The sequence below is a fragment of the Drosophila serrata genome, unplaced genomic scaffold, assembly GCF_035046125.1.
Source record: "Drosophila serrata isolate PLE 108 unplaced genomic scaffold, ASM3504612v1 contig_276, whole genome shotgun sequence".
Lineage (NCBI taxonomy): Eukaryota > Metazoa > Arthropoda > Insecta > Diptera > Drosophilidae > Drosophila > Drosophila serrata.
Window position 1 is genome coordinate 5,517,394 of NW_028257174.1, and position 14,891 is coordinate 5,532,284.

A 14,891-nucleotide genomic window follows, 5' to 3' on the forward strand; every position below is an offset into this window, starting at 1 on the left:
TTGATTTGATTCATGACGCCGACGTGGCCACTCTTTCGGCAGGATCGTTGCGACAAGTGTCCGTTATGTTTGTCGACCCACTTGAGCATCCTTTTTTCTGGCATATCCTTTAACCTTTATCGTCTTCCGCTGTCCTTGTCTTGTCTGGTCTTGTTTAACTTGGCCAACGGAAGTGGCTTACGAGTCATGGGAACGGGACTCTGATCTCTTAACTATATAAATATGATCTGTACCTCTTCTCTTGCAATTCAAGAATTAAACTCACTCATTCATTCACTTTTTACAGCCCAAATCCCATTCAGTTTGCAAATATAAAAAGAGGGTTCTCGGCACCGATTCAGTAATCAGTAAAAAACCGCGAACTTATCCGCTAATCCACGCACTAATCCAACCGTAAAAATGGTGGATTAAACTAAAATTCCGCCTTTCCCTTTCCCGCAACCGTTCTGTGTCATTTAGCCTTTAGAGTTGCTTACCTGCCTCGCTTCGGAGGTCCTTCTGGAGGTCCTCCGTGGCCTGAGTCTGGGCCAGGGCCATAAAAAGTCGCGGCCAGAGTCTCGAAGCCAAAAAGAGTTGCCAAATTCATGGTAAAAACCAGATTCAGCGAAAAAACAAACAAACCTGGCAAACTGTAAAAAAAAACGGGGCCCATAATGAGCTCTAGGACCAAAGATGCAATATTTGTGCAATCCTTTCGATGTCCTTGAGCGCGTTTTTTATGAGATCGAGGATCAGGTAGAGCCGCCGAACGGGTTGCTCACCATTATATGGCATAGATATTGCCTAAAAAACGGCGAGAGTTTTATTGCATAATGAAGTGTTCGAGCGAAAACCTAGGACGAGTCCCGATTCCCAAAAGGACCAGAGCTGCTGTTTTTTAGCTAGTCATAAACCAAGGTCTAGGAGTTCGCAGAGCCTGAGGTTCTGAGGTCCTGTGTCCTGTAAAAAAAAGGGTTCCCATTGTAGACGTCAGTTTTATTATTTATATATGTATATTGGCTCGCTGTCAGGCGACGAGCACAAAGAAAATCAGCGACTAATTGACTGAAAGGGGTTTCGCCTTATATGGCCCAAAAAATAATAAAAAGTATGTACAATATATATATGAACATATAATGAAATAAAAAGGGTGAGGCTTCGCGGAATTGCTGTTAACTCCTTTCGCGGTCCTTTGTCTTAATGGGTTAACATTTGCAATGCATAATGTGAAAGGTCCTTTTTAGGGTTTTGGTTTGGCTATGGCAAAGGGAAACCATTTTGTTTCGCAGAAAGTAAAATAGAAATGGTTAAGGAAAGAAATCGGTATAAAATATCTAACTAGGTATAAAGTATTAATATTTTTTAATCTATACCAAGAGATTTATACTGCCCTATCTATATCTTAAGATACTCTTAAGCAAAGATCAGTAATATTTCTATATAATATTTATGTATAACATGAATTGAGCACAATTTAAATAACTCTAGAAAGTGTTTATAGATTTCTTTCATTGAAGAAGAGACTACACTCTCTCTCTCTCTTCCCTTTGAAATATTGTTGAAATGAAATAAGATTAGCCGCAAAACTACGAGTGCCTGAATATATGATTAGTCCTGGGCCATGGAAGCCATGAAGCCTAAGCCCATCAGGCAATTCGCCTGAAGTGTCCCGACTCCTTCCCATCGGACATCCTAATGAGGAAGTAAGTAGTCAGTCGTCGAGGAAGTGAGAGCGGGGATTACACGTGCTCCTCCAGACAATGGCTAAAAAGACTAACCAGGATCGGGGTTTAAGGATCCCTTGTTTGTTTTCATCTTTGCCATATGCAAAGTGCACACTTGGCCGAAGATAATGGCAACAGTAGCCAGGAACAGGTATTAGCCACTTCCGCAAACGGAAGTGCACAGCCAAGGAGACCAAAAAGACACAAGTTAAGTACAAGGAGTATCTCGGCACAATGGCGGCAGCTTCCGTCGTCAAATCCTTTTGCTAATTGTTATCCTATGGCCAAATCCTTAGGCTGCTCAATTATGGCATCTCCTTAATTGAGACAGAATCCGGATCCACAGATCCCATTCCCATTCATGACCAGCAACCATCGAAGCGTACATATCTCCATCTTCATATCCTCTCAATCTCAATGTCCGGGTATATATATATATATATATATATATTCTCGAACCAGTATTGCATTACTATGCCAATTACTGTGGTTTTGATTACGAATGGCGAGTAGAGTAAGCAAAGGACATTTGGTCAGACTGCCAGCAAGGATTAGTTTTGTCTCGCGGACATTATCTTTCCTAATGGGTTTTTAGGTTTTTTTTTTGGTCAGGAATGATTGAGGTGAACCCCAAAAATGATTTGTTCTTTTGGGTAATTGAATATGTTTAGTAATAGTTGAGGCACAATATAAATATAATGAATGTGTTTACCATATTGAAGAGAAGTAAGTAGGATAAACATTTTTATTACAGGTCTAGATAATATAACTTGTTCACTACGAGAAGCAGTAATGAAATAAACATTTCTTAGGATACATGTTAAGTGAACGAAGGATTATATAAAATAACTTCTTTTATAGAGAATGTGTAAGAGAATTATATAAAATAACTTCTTCTATAGACAATGTATAAGAAAAACAAATTTAATTAATATCAAGAAATGAATGTTATTGGGCGAAAGCCGAACTTAACTTAAGTTCAATAAACCTGTAGAGAAACAGAGTATCAAAATTAACATTTCCTAAAGAGATGGAGTAACTAGCATAAACAAATTCATAGAAGAGAACAAGTAGAATTAACTTCTTTTCTAAAGAATGAAAGAAATTAATATATATTAATGAAATAGCATAAACTTGATCACTAACAGGAAAGAGTAAGAATAAAATCATGTTCACAAAAGAGAACAACTAAGGAAAATAAACATGTTTATTGAAGGTTGAACAACTCCAGCTTCTTCTCTAAAGCAAACACTGATTACCCATTATTAAATAAGTAATTCTAATTCCTAATCTCTACTTGCAATGAGGCGTCGATGTGTCTGACTCAAACAAAGTTCCTAAACCAAATCAAAGCTAATCCAAGCTCAAGATCACTATACACTCAAGCTAATAATTACTCTTTCTTAAATAAACATTAAGAGTTCAAAGTCTCAAAGTATTTGCCAGGAATAAAGAGTTGCATTTGTGGGGGCGTTATTTGTCCGAGATTAAGGCCAGAGTTCAGGGCTCTGATCCAAGGTTAGGGGTGATCGATGGGCAGAAAAACAACTATTAAATAGCAAAACAGTGAGTGTGTGGGACCCCACACAACAATCGAATAATGCTCGTCAAATCGATGCACAAAGACCTCAATGGACGAGTGTCATTTAAATGGGCAAAACTAACTTGCTACTTCCTTACGCCACTCGCATTGTAACCGTTGTTCTTCCCCGTTCTCCAAGGATCTCCAAGGATCCGGCGAGTCAGGATGCGATGAGCGATGAGGTATAAGGTATGAGCAATGCCAGGGGTGTGTCCTTGTCAACGCCCATCTTCCTGCAAGGAAGGCAATCTAAAAGGATAGCCACATTTCATGGCTGATCAGGAAAACACTGTGTCTCTGTGCCAGTAACTGTTATTCTGTGTGGGATATCAGTGTGCACTGGGAAAAATTGGGGGGAAACAAGTGGAAGATTATTTTCAGAAGCATAAAACTAAGTGATGTAGTCTTTTCAGACCCTATAAATCATATATATTCTTGATCAGCATTAACAGGCAAATCGATCTGAGCATGTTTGGAAGAAACACATTTTTTTAAATTTTTTATACCCTTGCAGGGTATTATAATTTCAGTCAGAAGTTTGCAACGCAGTGAAGGAGGCACCTCCGACTATATAAAGTATATATATTCTTGATCAGGATCAACAGCCGAGTCGATCTAGCCATGTCCGTCTGTCCGTCTGTCCGTCTGTCCGTCTGTCCTTCTGTCCGTCTGTCCGTCTGTCCGTCTGTCCGTCTGTCCGTTTCTACGCAAACTAGTCTCTCAGTTTTGAAGCTATCTGAATGAAACTTTGTAGTTAGCCTTCTATATACTCTCACTCGTATATATGTCGGAACGGGCCGGATCGGACGACTATATCATATAGCTGCCATAGGAATGATCGTAAAATTTTTACAAAAAATTTTTTAACTTTTTCAGTTTTCAATAGAATTGGATCAAATTTAAGATATAGCCATTTTACTATACTCTACAATTTTGTGTAAAATTTTATGAAAATCGGACTAATATATCATATAGCTCCCAAAGGAACGATCGAGAAATTAATACAATTAAATTATAACTTTTTCAGTTTTCAGCTGATTTTCATCAAATTTAAGGTATAGCTATTTTATATTAGTCTTAAATTTTGTGTCAAATTTTATGAAAATCGGACGACTATATCTTATAGGTGCCATACAAACGATCGTTTGATGTAGAGGAAAAATGCAAATCTGTGTATGTAAAACTGCAAATATAATATGTATAGGTGAATGAAATGAAAGCAGCTATTACTTCATTGTTTTTTAATACAAATATATATAATTTATATTGTATGGTTTCCTATTCATAGAAGTTCTATCTGCAAGGGTATATAAACTTCGGCGTGCCGAAGTTAGCTTTCTTTCTTGTTTTATGCTAATTTTATAAGGGGTTACATCATTAAAATTTTCAAAAATTGATCAAAATTTGAATTTTTTTTTAAATTTGAAATTGAGTATGCAAATTTGTTAACCTTCTAAAAACTAACATTGGAGCGATTTCTAAATCAAAATTAATTAATTTTTGGCTTAGTTATGAGTTTTTTAAGGTATGATTTTTTGTAAAAATTGTCATATAAAACTATCTATAAATATTAATTAAAAATATGGTATTATAGTTTCAGTCAGAAGCATAAAACTAAGTGAAGTAGTTCTTTCCGACCCTATAAATCATATATATTCTTGATCAGCATTAAGCGGGGAATCTTTCTAGCTATCTCCAAAAGAAAAAAAATATTTTTTACAAATTTCGAATTTTTTTTTAAATAGAAAAAGGGGTTAAAATTGTAAAAAAAAAAATTGAAATTTTAAAAATTTTAAATTGAGTATGCAGATTTATTAAGCCAATGAAAATTAACATAGGAAAGCTTTCCGAATGAAAATTGATGCTTTTTTGCCTTAGTTATGAGTATTTTACGGTTTGATTTTTCGTAAGAATTGTCATATAAAAATATGGATTCAAAGAATGAGAATATTTTAAGCTTAATAATGATATATTTTCTATACCATCATATAGTTGTAATTGTAATAAATAGAATTCTTTTTCAAAGAATTCTAAAACATATATCTTTAACTTTATTTCCATATATTTATAAAGATATTTGTTGGCATTCCTAAGACTTCTCTCGGATTTGTCTTAAATTTAAATTTCTTATATTTATGAAGATATTTGGTAACTTCTCTCAGTGCATATCCATACAACTCGTATCTTTGTATATATATTGCGGGAATTGAATTCTTCATTTTGCATGCATCATTCGATTTGATGAACTGTCAACGTTTAGGCCATTGTCCTAGGTTCCCTCACGCTCCCACACTCACTCACACGTTTTTCCTATATCTGTACAGTTATGTTGGAAAATGTGAAACATTTTTAATAACTCGGGATCCGGAGCAGAGACAGAGAGAGAGAGAGATGGAAATAGAGACAGTGAAAGAGATAGAGACAGCGAACCCTCATTGCCAGAGTAATCCCCCTTCATTGCTCACTTAATTTTATGCATTTTACTGTTGATTAGCTGCCATCTTTCATTGTGTGGCTAGCGGGTTAGACCGTTAGATGCCAGATTCCCGGGAATCTCCTGGGTCGGGGGTAGGGGAATCCTGGGAGTTAATCAAAGTGCCTGGGACCCACATAAAAAGAGTTGTGCGATTGTCTCTCACACCCCCATTCAAAACTCGAATCTATCAAGCGGCTCTTGAACACTTTTCACACCTTTTGTGATTTCGCATCCTTTCAGCACCTTTTGTCTTATTGTTTTTGGATTTCGGTGCAAAGCCGCCTACAAAACCCCGTTAGAATGGCTCCTCGGACAGGCTACTGTTACTCCTCCTTCTCATCCAGATCGTCAATCCTCGATTCCCGTTGCCATTCCAGGACAATAACGGCTGTCAAAATGACATTGCAGTGGTTTCTGTGGACACCTCCTCTAGGTCCTGGTCCTGGTAATTGTGTCAATTGTCAGTTCGCACCATCTCTCGATCAGCATATCCTGGCAGCAGGATCTCCAGAACGGATGCTGCCCAGATACAATCGAAATCATTGGGAAAAAGAATAAGGAGCACAGGGGTTTTTGGGTAAAACCCCTAAGCCCCGTTCCGCCTAACTCTTTTTTTTCTTCCTTCTTTCAAGGAGTCAGTCACTCCTGGCCAGCTCGTAATATGAGCACTTAACCTGGCCAGGGTTACGCCCATTGTATCCGCTCTTCCGTTCCGGCATCTCCTCCTCGAGAGTCCTCGATTTTTGCCTTTTGGCTTGCCAATTTCCGAGTCTCGAGTCTCGGAGTCCTCTTCATTTTTTTTTTTCACATGAAACTAAAAACGACAGAGCCGTGAAATCCACAAGATTAAACGGTCTTTAAGCGGTTTAAGCCTTTTGTGAGCCGAGTTTTGTAGGTGGCAAAATGTGCCATTTGCCGTTTTTGTCATTTTTCCATTTTGCATTTCCCATTTACATTTTTTTCATTTACCATTTCCCATTTCCCCGCTTCCCATTTGCCGTTAAGGCTATTGTCCTGCATTTCCCGCAAAATTATGGCTCGCATATCATTTCATAATTTTCATTTTCATCTGCAAAAGTGCAGTTTTATTTTTTTCATCTTCTGAGAAGGGCAACATAAATATTTTGAGGGAAGCTCAGGGCGAGCACGGGCTTGATCCGACAGGTGACTAGTCACCATTTGCGGCAGGTAACTTTCTCAGCTCGAAGATCAGAGCTCAGAGTTCGGAGTTCAGAGTTCGAAGCAGACTAAGCCTGACTATCTGGCGGCCTCAAGTTAATCTCGCATAATATTGCGTAGTGTGGAATATGTAATCCTGGGAGATCTACAAAGCCGGGTTCGATTCGAAAACGTGACGTGACTTTAACCTGGAGAGTGAAGTGAAGTTAAGCTAGTTTTGGCTAGCCAGGATCAAGCCAGGATCAGGCTGCTGAAGTTGGTCTTTTATTCTTTTTAACTACAGGAAAATGTCTTTTTTTATCATAGTTATTTTAGACATTTAAGTTCTTAACAAAATAAGACAATAAATGATAATAGTTTACAGGGCTTAATATTATAATTATATATTCTAAATAATTTTATATTAGTCTCAAAAATATTTACTATTTCTGTATCCTTTTTATTCATATTAAAATCGTAGGACAGTCATTCAAGTGATAAATGTGATTGCTCGTATTCAAGATCGTCTATGAAAGGTCTTCTAAATAGAATTTAATATTTAAAATATATGCATAATATACATAAAGTAATTCAGTAGGATACTTTAGCATAGTATAAGGAAAATATTAATTATTTAAAAAGCATTTCGATCAGGAAAAAATAGTTAGGCTTATTAATGCTCAGTAACTTCCATCTATAAACATTTGCCAGATCTTTGAGTGAATCAAGCTTGAATATCTTCTATAGACCCTTGATATATCCAAATAATAATCTAATAAAACTATTTAGATAAAATATTTTATAAAATTTGCATAATAATATATAACATATATGCTTAAATTATAGCAATATAATAAAAGTTAAAACACTCAAGTTACTTTCAAAGAAAAGCTAGCACTTTTAAGAGGCTTAAGTTAATATCGAATTACAACCCTTAAATATGCAACTAAATGCAACTAAAAAACAAGTTTAAATATTTTACAATATAAAACAACTATTCAAGATACTTAAATCCCAAAAGAACAAGAATTATCTATAGATCTTCGATGTTATATCTTCATATTACATGATATCCTCCATTGCCAGAGATTGCGCCATTTTGATGGCGATATAATTTGTGCCTCCTCAATGATATATCGTAAACTCTGTGTGCAAAACTCCTAACCAAGGACTCGCCAAGGAATCATTCAGGACAGCCAATCAGAGGCTGAAGCCACAGCTGTGTGAGAAACCACCACCATGACTTCATTTTGTGTGTGAATGCTAAATGGGAAACTGGTTTCCGTGCCATGAATCTCCGGCAACTTCATTAAAGCCAGAACATATAGAAGACAACATGATGGGGGACACCATATATATCTATATATATATATATATAGAACTATAGTGGGTGACGGGTCCAGAGATGGGCTTAGGGAAAATGTGACAGCTGTGCCAGCTGACCCAAACCCAGTCCCAGTCCCAGTCCCAGTCCCAGTCCCAGTCCATTGTCCAGCAAGGGAGAGTCTTGCATTTAATAAATAAATAGCAGGCGACAGACAGCATCGGGGGCACTTTCATTATCGCAAATGAAAGGGTTCTATGTCTCAGATTCGAGTTAGGATTCCCTTTACTTTCCGGCGGTTGCTTAATGATAACAAAGACTGGACAGAGTTGGGGATGGAGAGGAAGATGAGGCAGAGACTGGACTGAGTTGGGTTGATTACAAGTGGTTGCTCGGTGGGATTTTGCGGTCACTTTTGGCAATTTCCTACAACTGCCAGTGTCAACTCCCTTCTGTGTTTTTTGTTTTGTGGGGGAAAATCCAACCCAGCAGGGGAAAGACAGAAATAGACTCGCTTCATTCATCAATTTGGTGCGTTGACACATTTATTGGGGTTACCCGGAATTAGGCCAAATAACTCCTACTTTTTGGCCTCCTAAATCGATTCTGGCTTACCTCTAACTTTAGCTTCGAACCTTTGTCATCGATATAGGGTATATAAACCAAGAGGAAACCTGAGAGGGTGAGAGAGCACCTTAAATATTATAAGATTATCTGGTCAGTCGACCTCGAATTTGTGGCCAGACAAGTGGAAGAAGAATCGAGATCCACTTCCTGTCTTACCCTTCGATTATCTTTTTGTCAATATCAGGATCTGTTTGCCAAACAGAGATCAGTGGAGCGAAAAGTGAAAAGAGTTTGCTGCTGGGAACCCATCAACTTTATAGATATATCTTCCTTTTGAGAAACAAAGTAAATCTTACTCTATATATATATTTTCTATATGGTAGACTTATTGTTTCGCCTGTCAGCGGAGTCCATTAGCCAGGGTTTTCCACTCTCTCTCTCAAAGGGAGGCACTCACATATGCCACGCCATCTTATCCTGGAACTCGGGGACAGGACTCCTAATGATCCTCGGTTCCGGTTGATTTGATCTGGCTCCCCCTCCTTTGCATACAATTTGCCACAAGAAGTTTTGCCGTGATTAATTAACTCGAATGGCATTTGCATGTGCATTTTCAACTCCAAATAACCATTAGCATTACTACAATTTTCCATTTCCCATTCTACCATTTCCCTGGCTCATGTTGCGTTTTTGTCCTGCGTGTAATTTGAGGCGCTCAATTTTTCGGCGCATAATTAGGAGCAAAGTTAGGACCAAGGACCGCTGACTGTGGAATTGTTTCGGTACACGAGCCACACGACTAATTGTTGGCTGGCAAAGGATTCGTAGGAAACTGCTGCAGGAAGAAAGTTTCTCGACCAACGCCTACCACGAATCCCCTGGCCTGATCCTTTCTCTTAGGAGTGTGGCAAACGAATCGATTTTGGGTTATGCCAGACTGCATCTCAATGCCTTTTGTGGCTAATCTCTAGGTTAGTTTTTGGGGTGATTATTTGTTTCTTTTGCTTAGTATATTTATATATAAAATATATTTATATTAATTTATCGAGCTATTTAGAATAACATGAAAACTTGATAATTAATTTAATTGATTTTTGGTATACGATATCTTTAGCATCACAACTGCAACTTGCATGAAACCGCATTAAAATAGCTTCTGAATATCCCAAGTTACTTAAGAAATTATCTATTTATTTTAGGAACTTATATCTTTTGTATAGAGTATATATTTTACTCCGAACCAAGACCATATACCAAATTCTGCTAAGGAAACTGCTGCTGAACCCCAAGTTACTTCAGGTGAGTTTTTTTTACGCTATTTTACTCATTCTATACCAAGTCTTGCTTAAAAAGCTGCTGCAGGTTTCAAGTTACTTGAGGTTAGTGCAGGAATTAATACCAACTTTGGTATATAGTATATTCCAATCTAAATCAAGAAGCTATACCAAATCCAGCTTGGTTTAAAGCATCCGTGCCCAAGTTACCTAAGTTAGTTTTTGAGCTGACAGACCGTAGCCAAAGAAATCATATCCGAATAGCCGCTGCAGAAGTGAGTTCCTTGAGGATACACACGAGCCAAACTCCCATTGTTGAATGTTCTTGGTTAATTTATCAAAGATGCAAAAAAGAGCCAACTCATGGTTAAGTGGAAGGCTGCCTAATGAGCAGTCACAGTGATCGGTGTCTCCAGTGTCCAGTGTGGTCAGCAGCTGGAAAAAGGAACACATGTGGCTCATGCCCAATGTCCAGTGAAAGGATTCGAGCTAGGAATCAGGACTCGAAGGGACTCGGGGAATATGTCTCGTCGCTATAAAGCAGAGTAAACAAAACGCCGCACATCCTCATTAATCTCGAGGGGGCGTCTCCGCTCGCGTGCGTTTGGTTCTCAATGGGATCGGGAATCGGGGATCTAGGATCGAAGTCCGGATCTAGAATGGATCGAGACTATGCTCTGACTTCTAATACACAACATATTGCAACTTTATGTGCGGGGAAAAAGGCATTCAAAATCCATGACTTGCCTTGCCTTGCCTTGACTTGCGTTTTTGTTATTCCAAGGCGAAGGAGTTGGAAGTTGAAAACTCGGATCTGTGAGGGCCAATGAAAATATAATAAGTGGGCAAGGGGCACGTGTGTTCCACAGGATATACAAACGATTTGTTTTTCTATGACCAACAGGCCTTTTAAGGGCCAACGGAATCAACCACGTCTGCGGTTTGTTTTTACCCACAAAAATATTTGTTTTTATTTGCTTAAGCGCAAAATTTGTGTCGTCGTCTTCTAGGGAACTGAGTCTCGGTCCAAGTCCCAATCCCTGACCAGGCGCCAATCGAGGACCTCTCTGTAAGCCTTTACAGCTGCCACCAGAGGCCATACCGAGTAGTCCAAACTTACTTAAAATAGCCTCATGTCCCATGTTTTCACTGTGCGAGCATCTAAGAATAATAATAAATAATAGTTTGTACATTGGTAACAGACTGCAGACATGAGTCAAGATAAGATGGACTTATCGAGTAACATATTTCAAAGAAATAATATATAGCTATATTCTTATTTATATATATATTTAGCTTCTTTTAAAGTTGAGTTTATTTAAGGGTTTAGTTACTTCATTTTCTTGAAGAGATTCATATCAATTTCTGTATATGAAATAATATATTTTTAAATAGTCACACTCTCTACCAACTTTTGCTAAAGTAGGTACATCTTAGCCCAAGTTACTTAAGATATTTTTTTTGCTAGTGCTGGGACTTAGATACATTTTGTTATATGATATATTATACACTTCAGAAGAGTCCTATACCAAGTTCTGCTTAAATATCTATTTGGTGCACTAATTTTGATATATAGTATATATTACTCTGACCTAAGACCTTATACGAAGTCCTGCTAAGGTAGTTTCATTAGATCCCAAGTTACTTCGGGCAAGGTTTAAGCTTATGTTAAAAAATAAAAGCATTTATTTGAATGTGGGATAAATCAATATTTAAAAAATTAATAACTCAGCCAAAAAAGCATTAATTTTAATTCGGAAAGTTGTGCTATGTTAGTTTTTGATAGCGTAATAAATCGGCATACTCAGTTTAAATTTTTCAAAAATTCAATTTTTGGCCAATTTTTGATCATTTTAATGATGTAACCCCTTATAAAATATTGAAAAAATCTAAAAAAAATTGTTTCTCTCGAAGGTGGCTAGAAAGATTCGCCTGTTGATGCTGATCAAGAATATATATTTTTTATGGGGTCGGAAATGACAGCTTCACTGCGTTTTACGCTTCCGACTAAAATTGTTATACCATTTTTTTTGTCGATATTTACCAATACTTTTATATGAAAATTTTTCCTAAAAATCAAATCTTAAAAAACTCATACCTAAGCCAAAAAGGCAATAATTTAAGTTCGGACAACGGGCCTCTGTTAGTTTTTGTTGGATTAATAAATCTGCATACTTAATTTATAATCTTAAAAAATACAATTTTTGGCCAATTTTTGACAATTTTAGCGATGTAACCCCTTATAAAATTAAAAAAAAAATCGCAAAAATTTGTTTTCTCCCGGACATGCCTAGATCGAATCCCCGGTTGATGCTGATCAAGAATATAGATTTATAGGGTCGGAAATGCCTCCTTCACTTTCTTTTAAGCTTCTGACTGAAGGGGCAATACCAATTATTAATCAATATTAACTAAATTTTTATGACAATTTTATTAGAAAATCATAGTTTTAAAAATCGCATAACTAGGCCAAAAATGAATTAATTTCAATTCGGAAAGCATTCATATGTTTTTAGTTTTCAGTAAGTTAATAAAACTGCATACTCCTCTTAGAATGTAAATTTTTTGCCGATTTTTTGAAAATTTTAACGATGAAACCCCTTTCCTTTTGTTTTTAAAAATTTAAAAATTTTTGAAAAATATTTTTTCTGCAGGATATGCCTAGATTGATTCCTACTTGATACTGATCAAGAATATATACGATTTATAGGGTCGGAAATGATTCTTTCATAGCGTTAGAAGCTTCTGACTAATCTTGTAATACCCTGAAAAAGTATACAAATATTGGTTTTGAAAGAATCACACTTTTGAAGATTTTTGAAGAGTTATTTTAGCAAGTTAGTACAGTAAAAGTATAGTTCATAATTCAGTCACCTGCAGAGAACATTGCCTCAATTTAATCTTTGATTTTGAAATTGCGAAAGCTAATTGATGGGCAAATGGAAATCGCTAGAACATTTGGCTCACTCTACTTAAGGAATGGTTTTGTCTCTGGCCCAGCTTCTTTTGCTCTGGATTAGACTAATTTTTAAATGGAATTGCAATCCGATCAGTTCACACATAGTAGGCAGAGATGCTTTCCATTCCGGATTCCGGTTTCTAAACTCTAAACTCTAAATTCTAAACTCAAAACCCACTTCGAGCTGTGGGCGTGTGCGTGCCATGGATTTCACACACCGAGCAAAGGCAGCGAGGATCCTGTAAGGATCTTGGTGTCCTGTGATGCTGCTGCATGACGAAAGGTAAATTTTGTAAACAATTGTGCTAATTAAGCCAGCCCAATAAAAGTGGGCTCAAAGAAGGTGCGCGGCCTGCGTTCAGAATACAGAATCCAAAATCCAGAATCCAGAATCCAGCGCGATCTCGCACTCGCACTTGAACTAAATCCGGTAGCTTAAACGAGTTAAAGGAACTTGAACGGAACTTAATCCCATAAATTTGGGAAAAATACAATTTTAATCAGGTTAATTCGTGTGTAGCGCAGAGCAGTGCGAGTGTTGCATGGTCCTGGGATAAGGATTGGGATCGGGAAACGGTATCGGGATCAGGCGCGGCTCAGGTAGCTCAGGTCACTGTTTGTAACTGGGTTACTGGGTCACATGGTTCATGTGAGCGAAAGGATTAGGCCGCCGGTACGGGGGATTTAGCGCAAAACAGAGGTGAGTCCCGGCCAAGCCCACCGCTCCTGCCTCCTGCCTCTGCCTCATGCCTCATGCCTCATGCCTCCTGCGACACTTTAATTTAATCTCAGCTTACGCCCGAAGGATCTCCTCGTGGATCAGTCCAGTCCGCCAGATTAGGCCACTCGCCTGCTCGTATATTGCCACATAATGCTCTCGGCATCGGGGCCAGTTCTCGATTGCAAAAGTTTCACGTAAATCCATAAGATTAGAAGTCTAGATCACCCAGATTCCCGGATTCTCAGCGCACTGATCGTGCGCTTAGCCCAATTGTTAGGTCAATTGCCAAATCACTTGAGCATCTCAGCATTTCTCTGAGAGAGTTTAGAGCTGGGAACTGGGCCACGGGAGGTTTTGAATATCCCCTCCTAGGTAGCTGTTGGAAAGCCACTGGTCATGCCCACTAAAGCTAGCAGTGCCTCCGATGATCTCATTTCTGTGATCACTGATCACAGAGCTCTGATCCCTGATTCCCGCTCTCTGATCTCTGAACCTCGATCCACGATCTCTAAACCCCAGCATAGTCCCACGACCTGTATTGACTTTCGACCCCATTTCTATAGCTTTAAGGTCTCTATTATACATATTTAAAGCTCTTCATATCATTTATAGAGCTTCTTATAAATCCTGGTTGTCTGAATTAAATATTTTTAAGAATTTATAAGGCTTTAAAAAGAAAATAGCCCTTGATAAACCCAAAGTTACAAGCTAAATTATTCAAAAAATGCATATTAAGTGAAGTCTCTGACTTAATATTTTATATTATTTTATAAAGATTCTAATAACGAATCGATATGAACATGGATTTTGTGAATTATACGTTTTCTTTTAGCCTTTATATACCATCAAAATAACCTAAAAATATATGAATTATAGGAACTTAAATAATAGCAACTTTAATTGATATTTTTAAATGATCATTTTTTAAGGGAAATATCATATATTAAAAATATCATAACTTGACTAAAAATGCATTATTTTCCATTCGGAAATCAGTTCTATGCTAGTTTTTAGTCGGTTAATAAATCTGCACACTCAGTTTAAAAATGTAGAAATTTCAATTTTTTTTCGTATTTTTGATAATTTTAACGATGTAACCCCTTATAAAATTTTCAAAAAATTCATAA

General features: G+C 37.4%; 1 protein-coding gene across 1 annotated transcript in view; it reads left to right on the forward strand.

The window, feature by feature from the left end:
* LOC110179426 (uncharacterized) overlaps positions 1 to 14,891 on the forward strand; it is a 125,956-nt gene that overhangs the window by 103,649 nt on the left and 7,416 nt on the right. The window contains exon 3 of the transcript XR_015272313.1: positions 10,010 to 10,109. The gene's annotated coding sequence lies outside the window, so the exon portion shown is untranslated. The remainder of the gene's footprint in view (positions 1 to 10,009; positions 10,110 to 14,891) is intronic.